The following is a 25,692-nucleotide window of genomic DNA, read 5'->3' as shown; positions in this document are numbered from 1 at the left end:
TTTAATACTATAGAAAAAGAGGTTCGAGACCATTAGGAAACATCCCCAATCATTATACAACATTATTCAGGGAAGCTTTTAATGTATGATATTTTAATGTTTTTTTGGTTTCTGTGGAAGCCGCCCAGAGTGGCTGGGGAAACCCAGCCAGATGGGCGGGGTACAAATAATAAATTATTATTATTATTATTATTATTAAGGTTCTTGTGTTAAAAGTTCCCAGCTATTCATCAGTTTGCCTATTCACATTGATAAACAGTATAAACAACAGTATAAACAACAACATGCATTGCTTTCTCAGGAGCGGAAACAGATTTTGTCTTAGGGCTCATGTTTGAAAATCCTCCTCCACCACAGACCTCTCTAAATTGAAATATCATTGCAGAGTTACAGTACTTATAAACATCCCAGATGATTCATTGAGGTCTTCAGATGCCAGAGTGCAATTATAATAGTAGGGGCAGAATGCGCCAGAAAGTTCTCCTGTGTAACCTTTGTAAGATTAATGGATGATATGCAAAAGCACAGAATTTATTTCAATTTATAGCATTCCCCAATTCCAAAGGCTTGGAAGAGATAACAAAAGCAACACACCATTCTTGGAAGGCACATGATTTTCCTCAAAGAATCTTGGGAATGGTAATCCTGAGAACTTTGCCCCTACAGCTACATTCCCAGCACCCTTAACAGCTCCCAGGATTCTTCACGCTGGCCACGTGACCCGAAAGTGTCTTTGGATGGCGCCGGCTCACGGCCTCTAGAGCGAGATGAGCACGCAACCCTAGAGTCGGACACGACTGGCCCATACGGGCAGGGGTACCTTTACCTTTAAACATGTGTAGAGATTGTTCTGTAAGGATTTGACATGTCGGGTACTATAGTGATAAGCGGTGGCTCACTCAACACCTTAATTTAATTAGAAACTGAGAGCAAGGAAGCCAGTGGGGCAGAACCTCAAATGCAGGTGGTGAAAAATTCAGAACTCATCTGGCTGATTGTAGGTCTATGTTTTCCTTTCCTTTCCTTTCCTTATGAAAGATCCAGGCAGCTAGTTCTGCTGTTCAGGCAATGGATGGGTCTGGAAGATTCTCTACCATGTCACGCATCAAGCTAAACACAGCTGATTATCCATGTATTCTGGTTGGCAGAACCACCCATCTATTTTTATAGCCATTGGCAGTCAGCAAAATGTTTATCAAGCCCCTTGTGGGACTAGGTCCATGGTTGGTGGACTGTGTAAAGCTTGGGCTAGTCGCAAGTTGAGCAGGACTAATAATATATGCCAACATTATCTGGAAATTGACCCCTCTCATGTTTTCATGTAGTAAGATGTGTTTCAAAGAGCTTTCCCTCTTAATATATGTATAGCTGCAGATCACGGCTTGTTAAGCCTGGGACATTTCAAACCCTTGGAATGTGGTTGATAAAAGCTTCTGTCTTCCTGACCTGATTATTTCATTCAAACTGTGAAGGATCCAATTAATAAAGAAGCATGCCCAAAAGAAATAAACCAGGAATTTGGGGATGGACACATATCAAACAAAAAAACCCCCCATCAACCTGCACTCAGCATTTTACTGGGGAATTTAATTACCCTCCAAACATTGTTCAAAAGTGTTTCACAACTGATGCTGGCACATCTGCTTTGAAATCTTTACTAGCTCCCTTCCCACGCTAGTTTCGTCTCAAAGGTATTTTGGCTTGTTTTAATGCACTGCAGGGAAACGATAAACATCTGAAGCCATTACTCCGTGCTGTGAAATACTTTGGACTTATCAATGTTTAACACATAGGTATGAATAATGTATTTAATATATACATCTCTTCTAGCAAGTCCTCTAAAGAGATAGTTAGCTGCAACATCTACATCAATGCACATCCTTGTTCCAGTAGATAACAAGCAACTGGCAGCTTTCATTGAACTGATTACATTTGTGCTTTAGTTCTAACACAATGTATTGCCCAGAATGCTACATGTGCAGCTTATTTTCACATTCCTCCATTAGTCATTTTTCCAATATTTGGTATATAAGAACCTTGCTGTTGTTACATAAGGGAGCAGTTTTGGATAACGCTTGTGCACAGTTTTTGTAACAGAATCGCAAAGATACCACATTTACAAGTATTCCAGTCATTCTTTTTTCCAAACAAATCACAAATAAATAAAAATCATCTCCCTACCACCACTATGATGGAACAACTTCAAGATGTAATCAGGGGCAGATGCCCCATTGCACAGTTGCTCTGAGCTATGCCGTTCAGCAATAGTCTTGTGCCCTATCCATTTCTTTGTTTCCCATCTCTTCTCTCTAAGAACCAACTCCAGTAATTTTAACCTTTCCTTTCCAAACAGCATTATCTTTACACCCATTCCTTCTTTATAGCATTATCAGAGGAGAGAGAGAGAGAGAGACTGGGGTGTGCGCTTCCTAGATTTATGTTAACATTTCTAAACAGCTAAGCTTGTCTAATATTTATCCTTTATTGATGTGTGAAGTCAGGACATTGATATAATTAGATTACCTACTCATGAACGCTGAATCAAATGTGAATTACTGATCCCAAGCCTAATATTTCTTTATCGTTACAATACAATACAAGCCTATTATCCATTTATTGTTGCAAGGTCAACCTTGGGCCAGTCACTGTCTCTCAGCTTAGACTACTTCACAGGATTGTTGTGAGGATAAAATAGGGAGTGGGGAAGCCATGAGCTCCTGTCAGGAAAGATGGTTTAGGAAACTTGACTCTTGTCACTGGCTGACAAGAAGCAGCCCTAGGGACCTCTAAGACCTCATGTTGTTGCTTTGGGTTGACGCTGCATTAACATTTCTACTGCCTGCCTGTCCTTGTGTCTGTCCTAGTATGCATACCATACATTTGAAGCACATAACCCCCGCCCCCCCAAAAAAAGAATTGTGGGAACTGTAGTTTTACCCCCACAGAACAACAATACTCTTAACAAGCAACAGCTCCTGGGTTTCTTGGAAGAGTGTGTGTGCTTTAAATACCACATTTTTCCATGTATAAGACTAGGGTTTTTTGTTTTTTTAACCAAAACAGGAGGTTTGAAATTGCAGCTTGTCTTATACACAGGTAGTGCTGAGGGGTGTTTTCTTAATTTGGATTCCCCCAAAATAGGCGGCGTCTTATACATGGGGGGCGTCTTATACACGGAAAAATATGGTATATGGTGTGCAAGCAGCCATACTAACCCATCTGCTGAACTTGCATATTTGAAAATAAGCAGATATTTTAAAAATGGAACAAGCCTCTTTCCTCCCGAGGAAACTGGCCCCATAAAAAGCATCTCTGGGAAGTGGGGAACACAAAACAACATGCCGCAGTCTCTATGTCTGAAAGTCGGCCCCTTTATTTACAGATCTTGGAGTGTCCAACATGTTGGAAAAGTTGACTGCTCTTGACCGGCTCCTTCTCTCATGTTGAAAGTTTTCCATGTGTAAAATCACCAGTTGCCCTTCGGTGGTGCTCTAGGGAAATCGCAAGTGAGCCACAAGCCATAACGGTTTTGGAGTGATTTAATAACGTTGTTATAGAAGCATTTTGTTAATATTTTTTTGGAAAATCATAACCATGTGAAGTCCTTGGAAAGGGACCACCGACTCTGCTTGAGGGGAGGGCGAAAGGAAGTGAGTGAACGGCAAAAGCCAGCCTTGGCTGCGAGGTGAGGGCACGGCACCGAGGAATGGGCCAAGAAAGTGCAGCAGAGGACTTTGGCCCCACATCCTGCTGTTTCCATAGCAACCGGCACAGAAGGGGGACAACAAGCGAAGCAGGAGGAATTTTTTCAATATTTTTTTTTTACTGATGAAACCTATACCCCAGGCTGGGCCTTTCTTGTCAGTCTTTCAAAACAAATTTAGTTCAGGAAGCTAAAATAAACCTCTGCGTTTTCAAGTCGAACAGAAGGATGAGTGAGCCAGCAAAGAAGTTCCTGATCCAGAAGATTTCGAAATTGTCCTCAACTGTGCTGACGATCTGTCCGATTGGCAGTGTGAATATGGTAGCGGAGCGGATGACGTAGCGAGGCCAGAATTAATTCATCCTTCCCACCGCTGTCCTCTTTCCAAAGTAGACAATCGGTGCTATTGGAGACAATTTTACCTCAGGCTTTTTCGGCCCAGGGAAATCCAGCACCTGTTGCAGGCTTTCCAAGTGTCCCTGTTTCCCAGGGACAGTTCTGGATTTACAGAAGCCGTCCTGGTTTCTGATTTGATAATATCCTGCTTTTCCTTAGGACATCCCTATTTTCATCAGGGAAATGTTGGAGGTATGCAACCTCTGAGCCAAGGAGATAAGTAAATATACAACCTTTGGAAGACATCTGAAGGCAGCCCTGTTTAGGGAAGCTTTATAATGTTTAATGTTTTATTATGTGTTGTAAACTGTGCAGAGTGGGTGGGAAATAAATAAATAAATAAATAATAGTAGTAGTAGTTGTTATAGGACATCCCTATTTTCATCAGATAAATGTTGGAGGGTATTCTGATGCTGCACATCCTTCCTCTGGTGCAATTCCTTAAGGCCACCTTTGAATCTTAAAGGTAAAGGTAAAGGGACCCCTGACCATTAGGTCCAGTTGCGGACAACTCTGGGGTTGCGGCGCTCATCTCGCTTTATTGGCCGAGGGAGACAGTGTACAGCTTCCGGGTCATGTGGCCAGCATGACTAAGCCGCTTCTGGTGAACCAGAGCAGCATACGGAAACGCTGTTTACCTTCCCACCGGAGCAGTACCTATTTATCTACTTGCACTTTGATGTGCTTTTGAACTGCTAGGTTGGCAGGAGCAGGGACCGAGCAACGGGAGCTCACCCCGTCGCGGGGATTCAAACAGCCGACCTTCTGATCGGCAGGCTCTAGGCTCTGTGATTTAACCATAGCGCCACCCGCAGCAAAAAAAAAAGACACTGGAGATGATGCTCTTCCAGTGCAGTGTTTGAAATGGGAACTCCATGCATTTCCATCCACAGTGTGCTGCCTCAGCTGAGGCCTGGCAGTGGTTCCTCCAGAGCTTAGGCCCAAGTCTTTCCAAGCCCTGCAGTCGGAGGCCTTGTTAATTGGAAATTCTGCAGATCCAACCTGCAGCATGTGGGTCCTAAGCTCCTCCCCCTCAAGTGCCACCAGGATCCTGCCATTGAATCACTTCGAGGAATCCACATCTCTTCTTTGGTGGTGGCCCAAAAATGTAGAGTTAGCAGGTAAGCACACATAAACCATCAGTGATGGAGCAAGCACTTGAAGCAATTAATAAGTAGAGGTGAAGGTCATGGACAATTGTCAGAGTTCCCTCAGCCGTGCCTCCATTACTGGTTATTTGACATTGCTCGACTTTTCCAGAAAGCTTCCAAAACATGAATGTAAAATTCTTTCCTTATCAAATCCCCCGTGTCTCCAGCCACCCACTGTAGCAGAAATGCAATCAGTTGCCTTTGTACTGATAACAAGGAGCTGAATAATAGGCCCATTATGATGGAAGAGTTCAACAACACTTTAGGTAACGCGATTATTTAGACATAATTGGCATTTCAGAACTATGACTCACAGGGGGCTATTTTAAAATGCTTGCAAACGAATGAAACTCACGAAGCCTAGTTACTAAGTGCAAGAATAGTAATGGGTGTGCATTTTTGCTGAATTTAGTTCTGCACACAGTGAGGCTGCTTAACTTCCATTGACTACAATAGGATTTAGGCCATTTTAACTAGGTGCAGAGTTGTAACCCTTGGCGTTGATTCATTTTATGCGTATGGGTCATCATCTTGGACAATCTGAAATCATGCCTAGTGGGGAAAAGGGAGACAGGCTTTAAATCCTCGGCTCCCTCTCACCAACAGCTGGCAGGTGCTATTTTCATTTTTCCTGCTAGGTTTTCTCACTGGGATTGTCAGTGTTTTTATTATTCTTGTTCTTATTCCTCTGTTTTATTGCCCTCTGCTTTTAAGAAACTTGCGACTGAAAAGTACATTGTATTTCTTTGCCCTGCAGAAGAAGACTAAATTACTGACAAGAACATGCGATCCCATGCAGAGAGAAATCCTGCATGCAGCAGCTTCCATTTGGTGCATGCCATTCCCTGTCCAATTAGTGATAGGTGCACAAAACCTTCATTGTTAGGGATGCGAGAGAAATCTGAATCAGTTCACATTTAAAGTTGAACCTAACTAATCCACACTTTCCTAAAAAATTGCGTGAAACAAAATACAGACAGCCTTTGAAATTCAAGCTTCTAAGGGCCAGCAGGCCCATATTCAAATCAGAAGGCTTGGATTCTTCTGCAATTCCACCCACAGCACAGTGCAAAAGCTAGAATGAGGATGGCCTACTTTGTACGTAGACCATTTAAAAAAAAAAAAAAATTTCCTCCAGCGGCTTGTGTCTCCAATTTTACCACCAGTCGTTGCATTGCCAGCTGCTCCCCCAACCTCTGCCCTTCCCGTCAACATTGCCAATGTGTTTTTGTTTCTCTGGTGCCCTTGCATGCAGCTGGGAGCTCAGAACAGTCATTTTGATCATCCCTCCTCAGATGTCACTCCTAACCTCACCACCAGCTGTTTTCATCACCACTTACCGTCGCTTCTCCTTGTGATCTCCCTTGCCTCGCTGTGGCATCTTGAGGCTTCAGAGGTCACCAGTTATTTGGGGCAGTGGAGAATATAATCTCCCATAGACAATGCCAGGAACTCATGTTGCTTTTCAGTTTAATGGTTGCTTAAAAAGCTTAGGGAGATAAAGCTGCAAAATCTCTCCAGATCAAGACCTATATTTTGAAAGGACGCCCACTTGAGAGAAACAGATATGACCAATGTAATTTTCATATTTCCAAGAGAAGATGCTGGCATAGTCTAAAGCCAGAGGCAGATTTTTATTGTTTGTTTGTTTGTTTCTTAATAATATCTCCAGACTACCCTTCATTTTTAACTATCTCATGGTAGAATACAATAGGATAGCATTTCCAGATTAATGGACTGAACTGCAGGTAGATGTTTACATTTTCAATCCTCCATGTTAAAAACACACACACTGTAAATGAGGACAAAAATAGCAACAGCTGGTCTGGTTTTCTGTCTGCAGGACATTTATTTAATGCAGAGAAGAGATTATAGAATCATAGAATCATAGAGTTGGAATAGACCACAAGGGCCATCGAGTCCAACCCCCTGCCAAGCAGGAAACACCATCAGAGCACTCCTGACATATGGTTGTCAAGCCTCTGCTTAAAGACCTCCAAAGTAGGAGACTCCACCACACTCCTTGGCAGCAAATTCCACTGTCGAACAGCTCTTACTGTCAGGAAGTTCTTCCTAATGTTTAGGTGGAATCTTCTTTCTTGTAGTTTGATCCATTGCTCCGTGTCCGCTTCTCTGGAGCAGCAGAAAACAACCTTTCTCCCTCCTCTATGTGACATCCTTTTATATATTTGAACATGGCTATCATATCACCCCTTAACCTCCTCTTCTCCAGGCTAAACATGCCCAGCTCCCTTAGCCGTTCCTCATAAGGCATCATTTCCAGGCCTTTGACCATTTTGGTTGCCCTCCTCTGGACACGTTCCAGTTTGTCAGTGTCCTTCTTGAACTGTGGTGCCCAGAACTGGACACAGTACTCCAGAATACAGTGGCACTATTACTTCCCTTGATCTAGATGCTATACTCCTATTGATGCAGCCCAGAATTGCATTGGTTTTTTTAGCTGCCGCGTCACACTGTTGGGTCATGTCAGGTTTGTGGTCAACCAAGACTCCTAGATCCTTTTCACATGTACTGCTCTTAAGCCAGGTGTCACCCATCTTGTATTTGTGCCTCTCATTTTTTTTGCCCAAGTGCAATACTTTACATTTCTCCCTGTTAAAGTTCATCTTGTTTGTTTTTGCCCAGTTCTCTAATCTGTCAAGGTCGTTTTGAAGTGTGATCCTGTCCTCTGGGGTGTTAGCCACCCCTCCCAGTTTGGTGTCATCTGCAAATTTGATCAGGATGCCCTTGAGTCCATCATCCAAGTCGTTGATAAAGATGTTGAATAAGACCGGGCCCAAGACAGAACCCTGTGGCACCCCACTAGTCACTCTTCTCCAGGATGAAGAGGAACCATTGATGAGCACCCTTTGGGTTCGGCCAGTCAGCCAGTTACAAATCCACTGAGTGGTAGCATAGTCAAGACCGCATTTTACCAGTTTCTTTACAAGAATATCATGGGGCACCTTGTCAAATGCCTTGCTGAAATCAAGGTAGGCTACATCCACTGCATTCCCTTCATCTACCAGGCGTGTAATTCTGTCAAAAAACGAGATCAGGTTAGTCTGACATGACTTATTTTTCAGAAATCCATGCTGACTATTGGTGATCACAGCATTCCTTTCTAGGTGCTCACAGACTGTTTGCTTAATGATCTGCTCCAGAATCTTCCCTGGTATTGATGTCAGACTGACTGGGCGATAATTATTTGGGTCCTCTCTTTTCCCCTTTTTGAAAATAGGGACAACATTTGTCCTCCTCCAGTCTGCCGGGACTTTGCCTGTTCTCCAGGAATTCTCAAAGATGACTGCCAGTGGTTCTGGCAAATGTGATCTCAGAAATCAGAATGCCCCACCTATAGCCTGAAGTGGTGCGATCTTTTCTACCACCTCATCATTCCCTCTATGTCCAGAGTTTGGAAATAAATGTAGATTCTTATGAAGCCAAAAACAGCATCAGCTATGGATTGGATGGCGGTATCAGCAAGTTTAAGTGAACTCCAAGGTCTGCAAAAGAACAAAATACTTTAGAAAATAAGGGGAGAATGTCCAAAACAACCCAGTGATGACTGAGCATGTTCATTGGCCACAGAATGAGCTGACTATTGGGGAAAGGGAGAATGGAAAACCTGGCGGGAGGGGAAATGGAATGAAGCATAATGGAGAAAGGTGTGGCTAGCTGACTAGAACACTGAACAGGAACACTTCATACTGTGCAGTATTATGCAGGTTAGGATTGGCCTTTGAAGGCCACTTCACCCACTATGTTTTTAGCCATTGCAGCTCATTATTGAGGATGCACCAGCAGTGCCACTGGTTTGGAGTGCAAAATGGCCCCCATACTTTCAGTGGTTAAAATAAATGTTTGCATGTTGCTGGTGCTCTTAGCAACAAATGTTAGAACCCATCCTTGGCTTTTCCTTGCCTTCTGTAAGTTGATGCTTAGCCAGGTGTACAAAACTTTGAGAACTGAATTTGATGAGGGCCCGGTAATAATTAGGCATGCTTACACACACACACACACACACACACACACACACCTCTCTGGCCATCATTCTCAGAAGCAATCTCAAAGCCATTAGCCAGGGCCTCCCTGTGCAATGAGAACAGAAGGGGGAAGGGGGAGGGGATGACAACCCCTTTGACAAATCAGATGTCCCGCTTGAAGAACAATGTCAGGCCTTGAAATAGTTACAGGGTGGAGCTGTGGTAGCCTGCTCCTCACCATTCTGCACATTCATGGGCATGAAAAACAAACCCCGGCATCCAACATCCAACACAGCTCACTCGCTGCCTCCTGGCTCAGGAAAACTGGCAAGAGAATTAACCAGAACATTCTGAAAAGTAACTAAGGAACAGAAATATCTATTTCCTTGAATTCATCAATCACAGAAACGACTGAAAATTCCATACTGAATAAATGATGCTAAATATTTGCATGGGCAAACTGACTGAAAGAAAGAAATGTGAAGTGATCTGTATATTTTTCCTGAACTTAATCCAGCTAAGAAGAAGTTTTAAGGTTAAGAAAATGAGATGCGATCGGTGGTCGTTTCTTTTTTCCTTATGGACTCCTGCTTTTTGTGAAAGTTATTATATTTTGGTATGTATGAGAGACATCCAGAAAATCATGAAAACCTCATGGATTTTATTTCTAGTCCCTAAAAGGTCACTTAAGCAACCAACAACTTTAGGGGTTAAGTACATCAGGTTTCCTCAGTGTTCTTAGCAAAATAAATGATTGATTGACATGACACAACTGCATTCCGTGTCCTCCTGCACTACTTCAAATTCACTGGCTGCCATGTTACCAGGTAAATAATGGGGTCTGGGCAGGGAGAGACGTTGGGTGGCAGCAGCTATGGATTTCCCATATTGGGTAGACCAGTCCTTCAATAGCAAAGAACAACCTACTGACCCATCTAATTATTTTAGTTCTCTCATTATTGTACTGTAGCTCAACGTTAGTCAACAGGCCATCACACTAACATATTGAGATCAACACAAGGGTCTCAGAAGTCATGGGACATGGATGATAAAGGAAAGATGCACAACACTGGGTTTCCAATCCCTAAATATCTAGTAGACTGTTTGGTTGATCTCATGCTCATTCCAGTGGAGGCTGGACCATTGGTGCAAGTGGGGCACCATCCCTCCAACCCCAACCTGCCTTACTTAGTCCAGCCCAGGGGGCCTTGGTGCTCCCTGCCAGCTTTCTCCTCTTTAGTTGCCATTGTAGAACTCAGCAGGGAGGAGGATGGGTGCAAAACCAAAATTGGTTGGCTCTTTGGCACCAGTTCCATCTACTGTTGGTTTCTCCGCCCCACCAACCACATTGGGCACCATCCACCTTATTCTGTCTGCTTGAAGGATCATGTGATCATTGTGATCTCTTGCTTATACAGCCTGCTTGAAAGAAGCTGTGACTTCATGCTGACATCATAATTAGTTGTGACCTCACACTGAAGCTCTCTCCCTGCAAAAGGCTGGCCACTGTGATCTTCGTGCTGATGCTGCCTGCTCAGATGCGAGAGCCTGGCCCTCTATTTGGCCATCAAATGTGAATTTCTGAGTATGCACAACACTCATCCTAGACAAATTGTAACACTGCCAAGATTAGCTGCGCTCAGGAAAATGCTGTGGCATTGGTACATGTCTGATAGTTACCTTGTGTAAGGAAGACCCTGCGAAAAGAGCAACTCCAAAAGGCCTGTCAACTAGCATGTAGCTAGTTCGCATCTCCACTCCTCCACATGCAGCTGCTGGGTGACCTTGGGCTAGTCACACTTCTCTGAAGTCTCTCAGCCCCACTCACCTCACAGAGTGTTTGTTGTGGGGGAGGAAGGGAAAGGAGAATATTAGCCACTTCAAGACTCCTTCAGGTAGTGATAAAGTGGGATATCAAATCCAAACTCCTCCTCTTCTTCTAGTTGTGGAAAACTGAACCCAAATGTCTTCCTAAACTTTCCTCCTGGAACTTAACATTCTTTCTGCTAAACAGTTTGCCTCTGCTTAATCATTAACACAGGATCCATCTTCATTTTCCGAGGATTAAAGAGGACTTAACAAGAGTTGTGCATACTAGCAATGCGGGGAGCACATTTTTAAAATAAGTGAGACATACGAAGTTGCTTATCTGTAATTATTTGTTTATCATGACCTTCTTTCTGTAAATTGGTTTTTTGGGGTGGGGTTTCTCTGGAACTGTTTGCTTGTGCTTCTTTCCAAGCCAGCCTAATATATTACTTCCCCTAAGATATCGTGAGGCACTGAACTACATTCTTGCTTGAAATCCATATACATAACCTCCAATTTTTTATTTCCCTTTCTGCAGTTGCAGCTCTGTATGTTTTTTCTTATAAGTGAAGCCAAGTAAGTCTAGCAACCATAATCTTACTTATTTCTAATTTTTTTTGTCACCATACGATCTATACACTAACAGCAATCTGGACTATCTGTTTGCACATTCAGAATGGACTGGGAAGGAGAGCCAAGGGCATCTCTACCAAAGACTGTGAATTTCTTGCTTTGCCATAATAATAATTATGATGATGTCAGCTGACCCCCATCACTTTCCCGCACCCCAAAATACACCCTTTCTGGTGCTACTCAGTCAAGCTTGGAACTTTTCTGTTGAACATTGCAACCACTGGGTGTTGGGCAAGTCACCTCTGCATAGACCTGCCTCACTGCTAGGCAAAAGGTGATGCCTGCGTCAAGCAATGAATGCAAGCATGCCTAGAAAGAGCTCGGATTTTCTGTAGTCACAAAAACAACAGCAGTAGAAACATCATGCATGTGCCCCTTAAAACCAAATGGTAGTGTCTATTCCAGATTAAGCATCTAGTTTGGAAGCACTTTTAGATCCTTCCTTTGCCCCTTTAGCACCCACAACAAAATTCTGGTTCATTTCAGCTGCTGACACATGGCAAACATTTCTGCACATTAAATTTTGGTCTTCTCCTTCCCACTTGTAGTCGCAATATAAAGCAAAACTTAATATTGAAAACGGGATGAGCCCATAGCTGTAAACTTTTCCCTTTTCTTGCGAGGAATCCTATTCGGAATAAGGGAATTTCCCTTTAAAAAAGGGAAACGTTGACAGCTATGGATGAGCCAAAGGGCTTTCCCTCCCCTCCCCACCTTTATATGCCATGCAGGTAGTGAAAGCCTATTTGCTGTCTTCATACTTACAAATTTATAAAACAGAGTTCTGCCCATATGGAAAAGGAGAATTTATCCATCAGGCAGAAAAGTGCTTAAACTCTTTAAAATGCATTGCCCTTGAGCAGAGCCACACAAAAAAGCATTAGAGTTCCCATCTGGCATGGCTCCAATGGCCGGCAAAGTTTCTGTTTAAATTCTCATCTGCTGCTATGGCCCTTGTGGTGAGTTGTGGCTTCTGGTTTCCTGCCAGCTTCTGTCCTGCTTAGTGCTGTTTTGTCTTTCCACCCCACCATTTCTGCTTCCTTCCTGGCTATAAGTTTCATTGTTTGCTTCCTGGGGCTGGAGTTGCCTTTGCTGTGGCTTTCCTGTATAGTCTGGAATCCTCCTAGACCAGGATTTCCCAAGCTGTTTTTGGACTACAGCTCCCATCATCCCTAGCCAGCTAGATCAGCAGTCAGGGTTGATGGAAAGTGTAGTCCAAAAAAAGGTGATGACCCAAGTTTGGGAAACCCTGTTCTAAACTAGCATCAGGGCTGGCCTCACCAGAAGGAAGAATGTGGTGACTTCAACAGATTGGGGGAATATGTTTCCTCACCCCACCTGCAGCCTTCTGTGGAAGGGTGTGTCATGTGACCTCTGCTATTCCTCCATGATTAGCTAGCTGCCCTCAGGTGTGATGGAAGACACTCCCCTGTTGCCAGCATTTATGTACTATCCAGTCACCCATCCAGTCAGCTTTCCATATTATGTAGAAGGAGGAGGGGAGCATCATCTTGGCCTTACCCCCAGGCTTCAAAATGTCTTGGGCCTAGTCAAGTGTAAAGAAAGATGCATAAAGAGGACTCACAAGTCCCTTCACTAGTCTACAAGCACACCTGAAAAGACAAGAGTGAAAACCAGTGAATTGAATTCAGCTGTCAGTTTGGTCTTTGTCTGCCTGCCTGCTCAGGATCCCCTGTTGCCTCCTCATCTTCCTTCAGCTGGGGAAGGAAGGTTAATTTTGATAGCTGACAGCTGGGTGGTTGGGTCAAGTGGAAGCTAAACCACTTCTTCCTTTCTTGTGGAGTCTGGCCTCTACCAAAGGAGAGAGACTATTGCCTGCTTCGCAGCAGACTAGAACACAGAGCATCTTGAGGTAAGCCTGATCCAGAATATGAAAGAAAGTAGTTGAGCCTCTACAAGGCACTTTGTTGATTTTCTCCAAATGGAGGAAGAGAAAATGAAGGCTTAGGTGTGGGCAGCGCATTTAGCAGGGAAGGGATACGACCACCAGTTGAACCAGCGAATGATTCTCTCAGATGCATGTCTTGTCTTTTCACTGCAAGGGAAAGAACTGCAGCATCTCTTGAGGGTGATGGTGTCTCTCTTCACCCCAAGCACTGGTGGCTCAATGGAGCAGTATCTTTTATGAGGGTTGGCAGAGCAGTAGGGTTGGGTATATGTCAATTAGGTGTGGAGTTCTGGCACCATTTTCTCTGAGTCCTCTAGGACCACGCGAGTCCTTGTCATTTGTGTTAATATCCATTCATTTGTGTACTTTTCCACTTCACTAAGGCAGACTAAAATCCTTGCTTCACCCACAGACATGCCTTGGAAGGGTGAGGAGTTTGTGGAAACCGCCTTTTAACCCCTCTTTGAGCCAGTCTATGCACCCATGGTTTCCTCACATGGAGTGCTCAGAATGTCCTACTTGAATTTCACCTTCCTTCCACCATGCAGGCTTTGCTACTTAGAGTACGCCTTGTTGACTCCAAGCTCACTAACTACAGACTGGCTTCCTGTCCTACAGCACTTTGTGAGGACAGATGCCTATATATGCATGACTGACGAGCCGACTGTAATGCCAAGTATATCAACACTCCAAATAATGGAAAGTGCACCAAAGGCAAACACCGGGATGCCATATTTATTTTTTCTTGCAGGAGAATGGTGGCCATTTTGGGTGTCATGATCTTGTGCAATTTCATGCTGTGATTTCCCTCCCCCCCCCCAAAAAATGTGGGTTTTCTTCAGGAATGATGCCCAAATAATGCATTTTGGGGTGCTGCGCAAGATCACAAACCCAATACAATGCTTTCTTAGAGGGAAATAACAGCATAAAATTGTGTGAGAAAAAAACGGATGTTCTGGTTTTTCCAGGACACTTGCAGGTTATTGAAAAGGCAGGTTTAGCTTATCAACAATATGCTCCTTAACTCATCTAGCATGGTCATCTTGGACCCATTGCTATTCCAAGGATGTACCAAATTGTGTGGGAGCCTTTTCTTCCTTCTCCTAAATCTTAGCCCGCCACTCCTTCCTTCAGGGCTGGGCCAGGCTACTTGGCTCACTTTTTCTCATTTTTAACAATTCAGAGGAAGCCCCAAGTCAGTTCGCTGAGGCTGGCCCATCTAGCATGGTCTATCCATCAGTGTTGGGCTGTTTCCCAAGCCAAGACGGTGGGCTCCTAAACTATATTTGTAAAGGGCGGGAATGAGAATTGGAGACAGGAATCAGTTCTAACGGGGTGGGGGGGAGAGAAGAGTATTAGGCAACGTCGTAGTGGGAGGTAACAGCCTACCACCCTCATTTTGGAAGGAAATGCTCCTCTGTGTGCTTCACTCGTTCTTTGGTATATGGCTGCAGTGGTATTTTTAATTGCTGTGTTTTCCTGACATTTATTTTCTGGTCTTGCCATCACTTCTGTTTTGCTCAGCTCTCTGTGTGGGTTCCTAACGTTGGATGCAGTTCCAGTGTTGGACTGCCAGCATTTAAATGGAGAATCAAACAGAGATACAAATGCAGTTTTACCAAGTCATAACTCCTGAAGGCATAAAGCTTTATGACGGTTAGCCAAGCACTTGACTGTGGGGTGGTTTTACCCTTCAGTATTTCCCAAGTGCCTAGATGAATTTCTTTATAAGTGTCCGTTTGAAAATACAGGATTACTTTAAAAGCCACTTTCTAAATTCTCGATCTGCTTTCTGTCAGCCTTAGCCATTTGCAAGGCTTTGGGAGGAGAATATTTTGTGTTATCTTTGGGCCTGCGGACCTTTGCGGAAGATACTGTATATAAGCAAATGTTTCAGTTCAATGTGGTGAAGAGCGTGTGCATGAAACAAGGGTGTGGGAGCTGCTGATGGCTTTTTGAAATAAAAAATAAAAAATCCTATAATTGGCAGAATACTCACAACAGGCCAATGAGGATTGGCAATTTAGAACAGAAATGGACACAGGGTAGATCCGGGTCTACTGATAGATCTCTAGGTGATTTGCAGTAGATTGACAAGGATTTCTGGCTCCTAATTGTTTAACAAAATCTGTCTGTCTCTCTCTCACACACACACACACACATGATACTGATGAAGAAAACACAGTAACCAGGAGTGGATTTTTATGTGGAAGGGCTATAACTTCTGTCCAGTTCTGATACCCAGAATTAACAAATTCTGAGCCCAGGAAATTATTTTAAGTGTAACTTTTTTGCATCTGCCCCCGGTTGATGGAACTTGAGGTAATAATAATAATAATAATAATAATAATAATAATAATAATAATAATAATAGGATCCTGCAAGTGCTAACCTCTGACTTGGAGAACCTCTGACTTGGAGAACTTGCAATTGTTCTCTACTGCAGAACCCACGCTACGGAAATTCCTTCCCAGAGAGGTTTGACTCCACCAGCCTGAAAGCTTCTAAAACCCTTAAATCTCGCTGAGATTTTAGTGTGGGCGACAGTTCTGCCTCCTTGTTGTTATACTGAATTGCCTTATCCCACCTTTTGATTTTAATGTATGACTTCGATTTTAGTCATCCGGACAGCTTGGCATTGTGTTTGTTACATGTTTTATCATTTCGTTGTGTTAGAGAGAGTTTATAAAGAAAAGGGGTGCACATATTTTGAAACATATAAGCAATGCTGAAAGGTATGGGGTATCAGTGTCTTCGTTTCAAATCAGACCAGACTCAATTACAGTGATACCTCGGATTACAGGTGCTTCAGGTTACAGATGCTTCAGGTTACAGACTCCGCTAACCCAGAAATAGTACCTTGGGTTAAGAAGTTTGCTTCAGGATGAGAACAGAAATTGTGCAGTGGTACAGCAGCAGCAGGAGGCCCCATTAGCTAAAGTGGTGCTTCAGGTTAAGAATGGACCTCCAGAACGAATTAAGTTCTTAACCCAAGATACCACTGTATTTCCATTGAAAAGGATAAGGTTTTTAGACCTGCTTGAAAAGAAAGAGATGGCATTGGCATTGCCTAAGAGCACCATGTTTTCTTTCTTTCTTTCTTTCTTTCTTTTTGTATACCAACCTGCATCCAGAGATCATGCAGCATAAAAATACAAAATGAAACAATTATATACCATTGGTCTTCCTGGCTGCTGCTCTGCCAGTCCCAGTCACCACTGACTATAATTCTGCCATGCTATTACGTTGTAAAGCACTATGCATAGTGGCGACATCAATAATATCTATCATGTATCTGAATCCTTTATTTCCAGCTGCCCTAAAAAAACACCACAACTTTATCTGAAATGCTTACCAGTATCTTTCTATGTGGCTACCTACCTCTCCTATCATTCTATTTATTTTACTGCAAGAGGAGTCCCCGAAAAATGCGTATTTCCTGGTGCCATCCTTGAGGGTTTGGGACCGTTTAATGTGTGTGTGTTTTTCTTTTTAAAAGAATTCTTTCGAAGTTTGGGGTAAGCTAAATCAATTGTGAGACTCCTCAGTTATTTATTATTGCTGCTGGCACGGTTTGAAACTATTTGAAATGGAGCCACATTTGGCTTCTTCTTCTTTTGCTCTGTGAGGAACGGAGAAGGGGAAAGGGGTGAGCCTTTGCCAAATGGAAGAGGATAAAACCAGAGTAATGATATGTTGCGATATATTGCAAAAAAGGGGGGGCTGGATCCTTCTACAGAAAATTGCATCTCTTAAGAGCATCCTTCCCCTTGAACTTGTTCCAGTGTAGATTTACTTTTGTTCATCTTTCTGACTTTGCTAAGAAGAGCAATACTTTAACTTGCATGCTGGAGCTTCCTGGAGCTAGAGAACAAGCAAAAATCAAAATTTAACTATGAACAAAGCCAAACAAGGCTGGCTCTAGGGACACTGAATCAATGCAACTAGGTGTGTAATCAGGGCTATTTGGTTTCCAGAGTCCTTTTTGCATACTTTTCCATGAGAAATCTCTAGCAGTGCCCTGTTGTGTTAGCTGTACATGCAAAAAGTAGGTGGCAAGCCAGAAAATAATGTTTTACCTCTCCCAACATGGTGTCCTGGCTCTCTGTTAATCCTACGTGGTGCCAAAGTGATAACTCATGTCCCCCAAAGTGTACTGACAGCCTCACCAAACAGAAAGGGGGAACCAGGCTAGTACACAAGGGATCCCAGAAGGAAGCTGAATATCCGTTTCCTGCGAATATCACTTATTGGTTTGCATAAAGGAGGGGGCTGTGTTTCACAGTTCTGCTGATGCTCAAAAAAAATTGGGGAGTGTCTGTGAAAAGGCTCTTGTGTTTGGTGTGTTTTTTCATGTTGCAAGCTACCTTGAGCATGGTTTTAACCATGGAAAGGTGGCTTGCAAATAAAAGGATGTGTGGATGTACCAGTGTTAGAAACTGAGATATGAAAGCTAGGAGCTAAATGTCACCTTAAGCCATAACTGTCAAGTGTCCCTTATTAGGCGGGACAGTCCCTTATCCCAGCGCCATGTCCCGCTGTGGTCCCTTATTGATGAGGCTTCATTTGGCTGCTGGCTGGGCTTTCTGCCTTTGGCTCAGAGGGGCTCAGAAGTTGAACATACCTGTGCCCGGAAAATCCCTTATTTTGGCTGCTGATCCCTTATTTTCGAGGCTGCTGGTCCCTTATTTTCAAATCTGTAAGTTGACAGCTATGCCTTAAGCCTAGGTTATGGGCGCAATAACGGAATATCTAGGTGGACTTTTTATAACAAGAAAACAAAGCTGAAAATGAATGAACTGCAGCTAAAATCTTACATTCATTTTTCACATGGCCTAGTCCTTCCCCTGCCCACCCATCCCCTAATATTCTTAAGAGGGTCTCTTCTCCAGCCTTCAGAGAGTAGTTGGAATAGTTGGGGAGGCAGAAAAAGGTCCCCCTTTCCTTCCACTCTTCAGTTTTAACCTGAAATCTTAGGCGCAGTACTGTACCCAGAGCTCAGAAGCAGCTTACACTAATGAAATTCCCTGTCGCAAAATGCTCCTGGAACAATGGGAGTTTCAAACACTGGTGTGTACATGTCAACAGCAATTATCTACTAGGTACTCTTGAGTCTCATTTTTGGTTTGCTCCCCATTAAGGGATTGTGTGTGTGATAGAGGGGCTCTTATCTCGGGGACAGAGTTTGTGGTTTCCTAGAGAAGCAGGTGACCTGGGAGTGACTCCAAGATGGATATGTGGCTGGATCACATTGGGAATCCTTGCTTGGGTTGAGAGAGGGGAATACAGGCTAAGGGTCTCCGTGATGTAAACAAGCCCTCAAAAGTTCTAAATTTCTAAGGGCTCAGCTGAATCAGGTCTTATGTCAGCAATCCTGGGTTTTTCCATGGCCGAAGCCTGCTCTTTTATTTCTCTTGGATGCAGACGCCGTTCCTTTGTTATGCTCATGTTATTTCATATTTATACAATTAAAATGTGACTTTTTCAGTACATCGTTTGCTTCCTGTTTGAAGTTTCACCACCACATCCTTGCACTCCCTAAGCCCCCACGCTCCGCTTTATCCAAAAATAACAATAAAACCTGAAAAGGTCTATTATGCCTCCTACAACAAAATGGATGTCTACTGTAGCTGTGCTTTTTCCTCCTCTGGTGCCTGGCAATGTGCCTTTCTTCCAACCTCATATTGACTCTGCGAAGACTAAGCTTTGGCTCATCACTTAGATAAAGGCACCCCACCCCACCCCAAAAAAACCCTATCCAGCGATCAGTGCAATTTCCACTTGGGGGTAGGCTCAGCAATTTCTGCTTCTGGTGTAAAATGCTAGTTTTGCTTTCCCTAAATTCTAAAATGCCCACTCCTAGGTTTGTTGGTTTATTTCTTTCGTGATACTAGGGGTGGGGAATTCATCAAGTCTGCATCTGAATGCAAAACTACCTAATTGACAAGTCTGCAAAACAAAATGCTGCTAGCCTTCATGCTTCTCACTTCTCTCTGAATTTTACAACACAGCTCTCCATTTTTTAAAAAAATGAATGTTAAATGAGTAGATAAGGAGGTCACAAAAATTAATATACCAGGGAAAGATGTGCACAAAAATCAGTTAAAATTGTGTAAAATGAATCATTGCATTAAAGGAAATTCCTTGCCAAAAATTTTGCATATATTTGATTAAAATGCATATGAAAAATGTGTATTTTTCATATAGAAAAATAGAACTAAATAAATAGAGACTAAATAAATAAATAGAAATAGAACTAAATAAATATTTCTTGGACTTGTCAAGCAACCGGCAAGCCACAATTTAAAGTGGTGTCAGGCATTTGGCATTTCGGCTTGGTGGGTCGCAAGCTGGAAAGTCCTCATTTAGGGGCTGGTCCACAGATGAAAATATTCAACATGCAGCTGTGGACCAGACCCTCCTGTTAGAAATTTGCAGTTTGTGACCCCTCATACCAAAATGCCAAATGCCTGTCACCACCATGCATTGTGGTCTGCCAGCTGCTTAACCCCCACACCACTTCCTGGTCCCCCCCCCCATCAAAACCAGGATTATTACAGAGGGCCTTGTAAACTATCAACAGTGGGTGGGTAGGTGCATGTGTATCAGTGTAAGGAAATAGTGTTCAGCTTGGAAGGTCACTTTGTGCAGGTGTTGCAAATCCAACAATTTCTGAAGAGCACTATGTTGGCTACTTCTGGTCTGGGTGAGAGGATTCGAGAGGAGCCAGAATAGTATTAAGGGCAGAAGGGATTATAATAGCATTTCAGTGTGGGGAATTAAATTTCCTCCTTTTGAGAAATGCATGTTGTTATTTGGAATATGCTGTGCTGCTAAGCTAAATTCACCAGGCATCCCTTTATCATTGAGATGTGGTGTAAATTCATTTGACTTCCTCTTTCCCCCAATAGATTACACTGCACAAAATGTTCAACTCTTTCAAAGCATTTCTTTTTGACGGAGGAAGTTTGCAAAGCAAACTATTAGGGATTAGCTATCAATTCTAGTCAAGCTGACATCCGAAATAATTGGGAGGTCAAGCAAATGTGCTTCTATTTCTACGCTTTCCAGAAAGGAAATGGAACAACAGCAACAAAATGTGTAGGCTGGAGAGCAGCTTAGGAATTCTGCAAAATCACTTATGACATTTTCAAGGTCTCCACTACATCTCTCTTTGCTGTATAACTTCCTGGGATATCTATTTCAAAATAACCAAGGGCGGCAAGTGAAGAACAGAAAACAAAGCAACTGCATTGATAGCTAGATACAGATAAAATGCACAGTACAAGATCCGTGGATCTTGAGGGAGGGAATATTGAACCATAAGTAAGAAGGCTTCCATTTGTATACTCACCAAGAATTTTAAAAACATCTGTGAAATGTGCCTTTCTGCCCAAATACCATAGCTATTCTTAAGCCAACCATCATCTTAGGCGTTTTATATGTGATCATAATAACTCATTTGTTTGAAGAGAGACTTCAGTTCCACCTAAACAGTATTGTAAAATGCAGCCCTAGCAACCACTCTGCAGAACGGCCTGTGGCAAGTAATTTACCTCCAATGAACCAGAGAGCGAAGCTTTCATGATGTGAAAGAGACAGAGCCGGCCCTGCCACTAGGCAGACTGAGGCAGCTGACCCAGGTGGCCAATAATGAAGGCAAGTGAAGAGTGGTGACGTGCTGGTGGGCAAAGTTGTGTGTGCCATGCAGCGCGCACACTAGAACACACACATCAGACCACACCAACTCTTCTCTGTGTTGCTGCGTATCCTTGCACATATCTGCATTGTGAAATTGGAGAAATTGATTCTTGCAGTTGCTACAATATACCAGCAGATGGCAAGCTTGCATCATATTCAGGATGTGACAACCTCTCTGGTCAGTCTGCCTGTTCAGTGAGGCCTATCAAAGCCCGTTAGGATGACTCAGATTTCTAAAATATCTATCGCATTTTTGAGAGAGATGTCATGGGCAAAGCATATCTGAAATGTCTGAGATACTTCGCTGGAAGGTATTTCCCCCCTCTTCAGCATCTTTTTCTTTTTTTTTAAAGGGACTGCAACCTCTTGAAAGCTGCTTCTTTCCTTGGTGCCAAAGCCCTAGGAAAAGCTGTTTCCCTTTTCGGCAATACTACATGCAGCCTTGGGGGACTGAATACGCCACTATAGTTGATTGGCAGATTTGCAAAGGTCACTTTGGAGCAGCAATTATGTATGTGCTGTTCTAGACTGCGTCAACAAAAGTATAGTGTCGAGATCAAGGGACGTCATAGCTCTGTTCTGCACCTGGAGTCCTGTGTCCTGTTTTTGGCACCACAATTTAAAGCAGATTAACAAGCTGGAACGCTTGCAGAGTAGGGTGACCAAGATGAACAAGGGTCTGGAAACCAAGTCTTCTGAGGAACGGTTGAGGGAGTTGGGTATGTTTATCCTGGATAAGAGGAGACAGAGAGGAGAGATAATAGCCATCTTCAAATATCTAAAGGGTTGTCACATGGAAGATGGAGAAAGCTTGTTTTCTCCCGCTCGGGAGGGTAGGACCCAAACCAATGGCTTTTTGCCACTGTGCAATTTAACATGTGCAAATCTGTGAGCAAATAGGCCAAAAGTGTTAGCCATGGCACCGTCACAGGGCAAAATAGTGCGACGTTGTCCTCAGGGCGAAATAAAGGCACTGATGGCCATCAAGCCATTAGCTGTGCTGTCACACATTATTCATAACAACCCTAACTGCTGAGGAGCAGGAAGAGGGTAATAGGATTTTGCTGATCTATGGAAGCCTTGGACGGGAAGGGAAGGGTGGTTTGGTTGAGGGTAAAACCTGACAGAAAGTTTAGCAAAAACTGTGTACTTGGAGATACAGGGGACTAGTGAGGAAGGCTTCCAAGAGCCACTGTGCTGAAGGCAGCCAAGAACACAGGTGATAAGAGAAAAGCTTAACACAGAGCCTTGAGTTTAGGTACACTGCTGCTGTTGGTATTTTATTATTCAGATTCTGGGCTGCAAGTCATTAGTACCACTGTCATATTCAGAGAAGCAATGCATTAAGCTGGTCTTCAACAGAAGAAAAGCAATGATTGACCATTGCTGCCTCTCCCTTTCCCCTACTCCACGGAAAGAAGATCTCCCTTGCTAATTCACTTCCTGTATTATGCTGAGATATCACTGATATTTTATTTTATTTTAATTTTATTTTATTTTTATTTATTTATTTGTTTGTTTGTTTGTTTGTTTGTTTGTTTGTTTGTTTGTTTCCCGCCCATCTGTCTGGGTTTCCCCAGCCACTCTGGGCGGCTTCCAACAAAATATTAAAATACAGTAGTCCGTCAAACATTAAAAGCTTCCCTAAACAGGGCTGCCTTCAGATGTCTTCTAAAAGTCAGGTAGTTGTTTATCTCTTTGACATCTGGTGGGAGGGCGTTACACAGGGTGGGTGCCACTACCAAGAAGGCCCTCTGCCTGGTTCCCTGTAACTTGGCTTCTCGCAGCGAGGGAACTGCCAGTAGGCCTTCAGCGCAGGACCTCATTTTCCGGGCAGAACGATGGGGGTGGAGACGCTCCTTCAGGTATACTGGACCAAGGCTGTTTAGGGTTTTAAAGGTCAGCACTTTGAATTGTGCTTGGAAACATACTGGGAGCCAATGTAGGTCTTTCAAGACCGGTGTTATATGGTCTCGGCGGCCACCCCCAGTCACCAGTCTAGCTGCCACATTCTGGATTAGTTGTAGTTTCCGGGTCACCTTCAAAGGTAGCCCCACATAGAGCGCATTGCAGTAGTCCAAGCGGGAGAAAATTAGAGCATGCACCACTCTGGCACATTCACTAACAATGTGACTCCATGATAGTCCGTGAGGCTCATTAGCCTAGCGTTTCAGCTACATCTTCCAGTCATATCCCACAAAAGGAAGGGAAACTATATGTACTAACTTTCTACAGCGTTGTAGCAACAAGACTATGGACTTGTGATCTGCAGCAAACAGGGCTACTGAATCTAGAATGATGGCGTTTAAGAGACCGATCGTGTTTGACTGGGGACTGATGGACTGACACCCACGAGCAACAGTGGATGTCAACCATTTTGCGTAATAAGTGTACACCTCTCTTTGCCATGAGGAAACTTTTTCCAGGGGCAGAGGTAGGGCTGGCATCAGCACCCAGCATCCTGAGGCAGCTTCTGGGGGTCTAGAAGGGCCCACCCCTTTCTAGCACCTCAGTGAGTACCATTTAAGTTTCTTACAGTTTCCCTGGGCTTTTAAGTGCATTATACAAACATGACACCAGATGGCGATTGTGAGTTTACGGCAAATTCTATATATATTTTTTAAAAAGCATTTTCACAGCATTTTTTATATATGTCCAGATTCCACCCTACTCTAGTGCCACTCTGGTCCATTGTAAAGAATTAAAATGGTGGCTCCCATTGTGTGTGGGGATTTGTTGTTGGGGTTTTTTTTTGGGGGGGGGGAGGAGAATGTGGCTTCAGCAATTGCACAAATTTCAGAATGTGCCAATGGGCCAATAAATTGTTAGCGACCCATATTCCGTATGCCTGAGAACTTTGACTTCCCGCCAATTTACCTGAAGTTATAATTTGTTTATTTTTATTTCATTTATAGCCCAACTCTCCTTCAAGGAGCTCAAACCGCCTTCCCCCAATTTTATCTTATTTCATAGCCTTGGTTTCCAACAGAAATCAGGCATAGTTCTCTCAGCTGCTAGCTTCAAGTTCACTTAGCTCAACTCCTAACTCTGGCTTTGTCTTTCTAAGCACCAGCGAGTTGAGGCAGGGGGACACGCCCATTTGCCATCTGGCGCAAAGCCACTTCCTTTGTTGTCTTAATGGCCCATACTTAGAGGACCATTACCTCTCTAGGAAGCTAGCCTGGCTAGTCCAGCCATTGAATCTGTGCTGGATCCAGGAAGTAGAAGGGGAAGGGAGGTCAGTCATACAGCCTTACTGCTCCCTCAAAAAAAACCCCTCATAACAACCTTATTCCCTGGTGAATAAAGTTCATGGCTGAGTGGGGATTTGAACCCAGGACTCGCAAGTTTTATACTCCACAATTCCTACTACCTCCCCACCCTGTCCCTCCGCCTGGACTAGATCTCTACTAGTCAGCCCCATCCATGTCAATAGATGCATCCCTTAAACTCGGGGGGGGGGTGGGTGGCACTAAATGTGCATCAAGATACAAATCTACTCTGCATCCTAAATGTGCCTGTAGATGTACACGTAGAGCTGCCTTGCTTGATCAGTGTGGCATAATTGTTATAGTGTTTGACCATGACCTGTGAAACCAGGGTTTGAAGTTCATTGGGTGACCTTGGGTCAGTCACCATCTGTTAGCCTAACCTACCTCACAAGGTGGTTGTGAGGAGGCAACGGGGAGGAGGACAACTTCCTTGAGCTCCTTGGAAGAAAAAAGGGAGTATATAAATGTAATAAATAATGTTATTTTATTTCACAAAATCTATACAGTGGAACCTCGGGTTAAGAACTTAATTCGTTCCGGAGGTCCGTTCTTAAACCTGAAACTGTTCTTAACCTGAAGCACCACTTTAGCTAATGGGGCCTCCTACTGCCGCTGCTGCACGATTTCTGTTCTCATCCTGAAGTAAAGTTCTTAACCCGAGGTAGTATTTCTGGGTTAGCGGAGTCTGTAACCTGAAGCATATGTAACCCAGGGTACCACTATATATAACTTATTCAACAGAAAACCACACAGCAGTTTACAAAGAACAATGCAAACACCAGCAATTTAAACGCATGTATACATATTTAAATTATGTGGGTTAAACTTCAGGATTGTGTGTAATCCTGCTCCCACCGAGGTCAATGGCAAAGTGTGCCAATTTTAAACGCAGGTTGTACTATACAGGAAGAGTATAGAAAACCCACATATTCATCAGTGGGTCCTTGGACCCTGGAGATAAATGAAAGGACAATGTTCCAGGACTCCAGTTATTTGAATCAATTTAATTTTTCCATTCATCTACTTGCTGCAAATATTTCTACCCTGCCTAATGACAGTAACAGCAATTTGACTTTATCTGTGTGTGCACAACTAGGTGAAATCTATTGTACAGTGAGAAAACGGGGGGAAA

At 43.3% G+C, this 25,692-nt stretch overlaps 2 long non-coding RNA genes across 2 annotated transcripts in view; both read right to left on the bottom strand.

Moving 5' to 3' along the window:
- Positions 1-25,692, bottom strand: part of LOC309532346 — a 64,378-nt gene that overhangs the window by 17,961 nt on the left and 20,725 nt on the right. The gene's annotated exons all lie outside the window — the stretch shown is intronic.
- Positions 8,975-11,930, bottom strand: LOC309532370. The gene is made up of 3 exons (XR_014219823.1): positions 11,844-11,930; positions 10,917-11,064; positions 8,975-9,560 (listed from the first exon to the last, which is right to left on the bottom strand). It is a non-coding gene; the product is annotated as an uncharacterized lncRNA (long non-coding RNA).

The sequence above is a fragment of the Podarcis vaucheri genome, assembly GCF_965113315.1.
Source record: "Podarcis vaucheri genome assembly, chromosome: 5".
Lineage (NCBI taxonomy): Eukaryota > Metazoa > Chordata > Lepidosauria > Squamata > Lacertidae > Podarcis > Podarcis vaucheri.
This window is presented reverse-complemented; position numbering and strand designations above follow the sequence as displayed.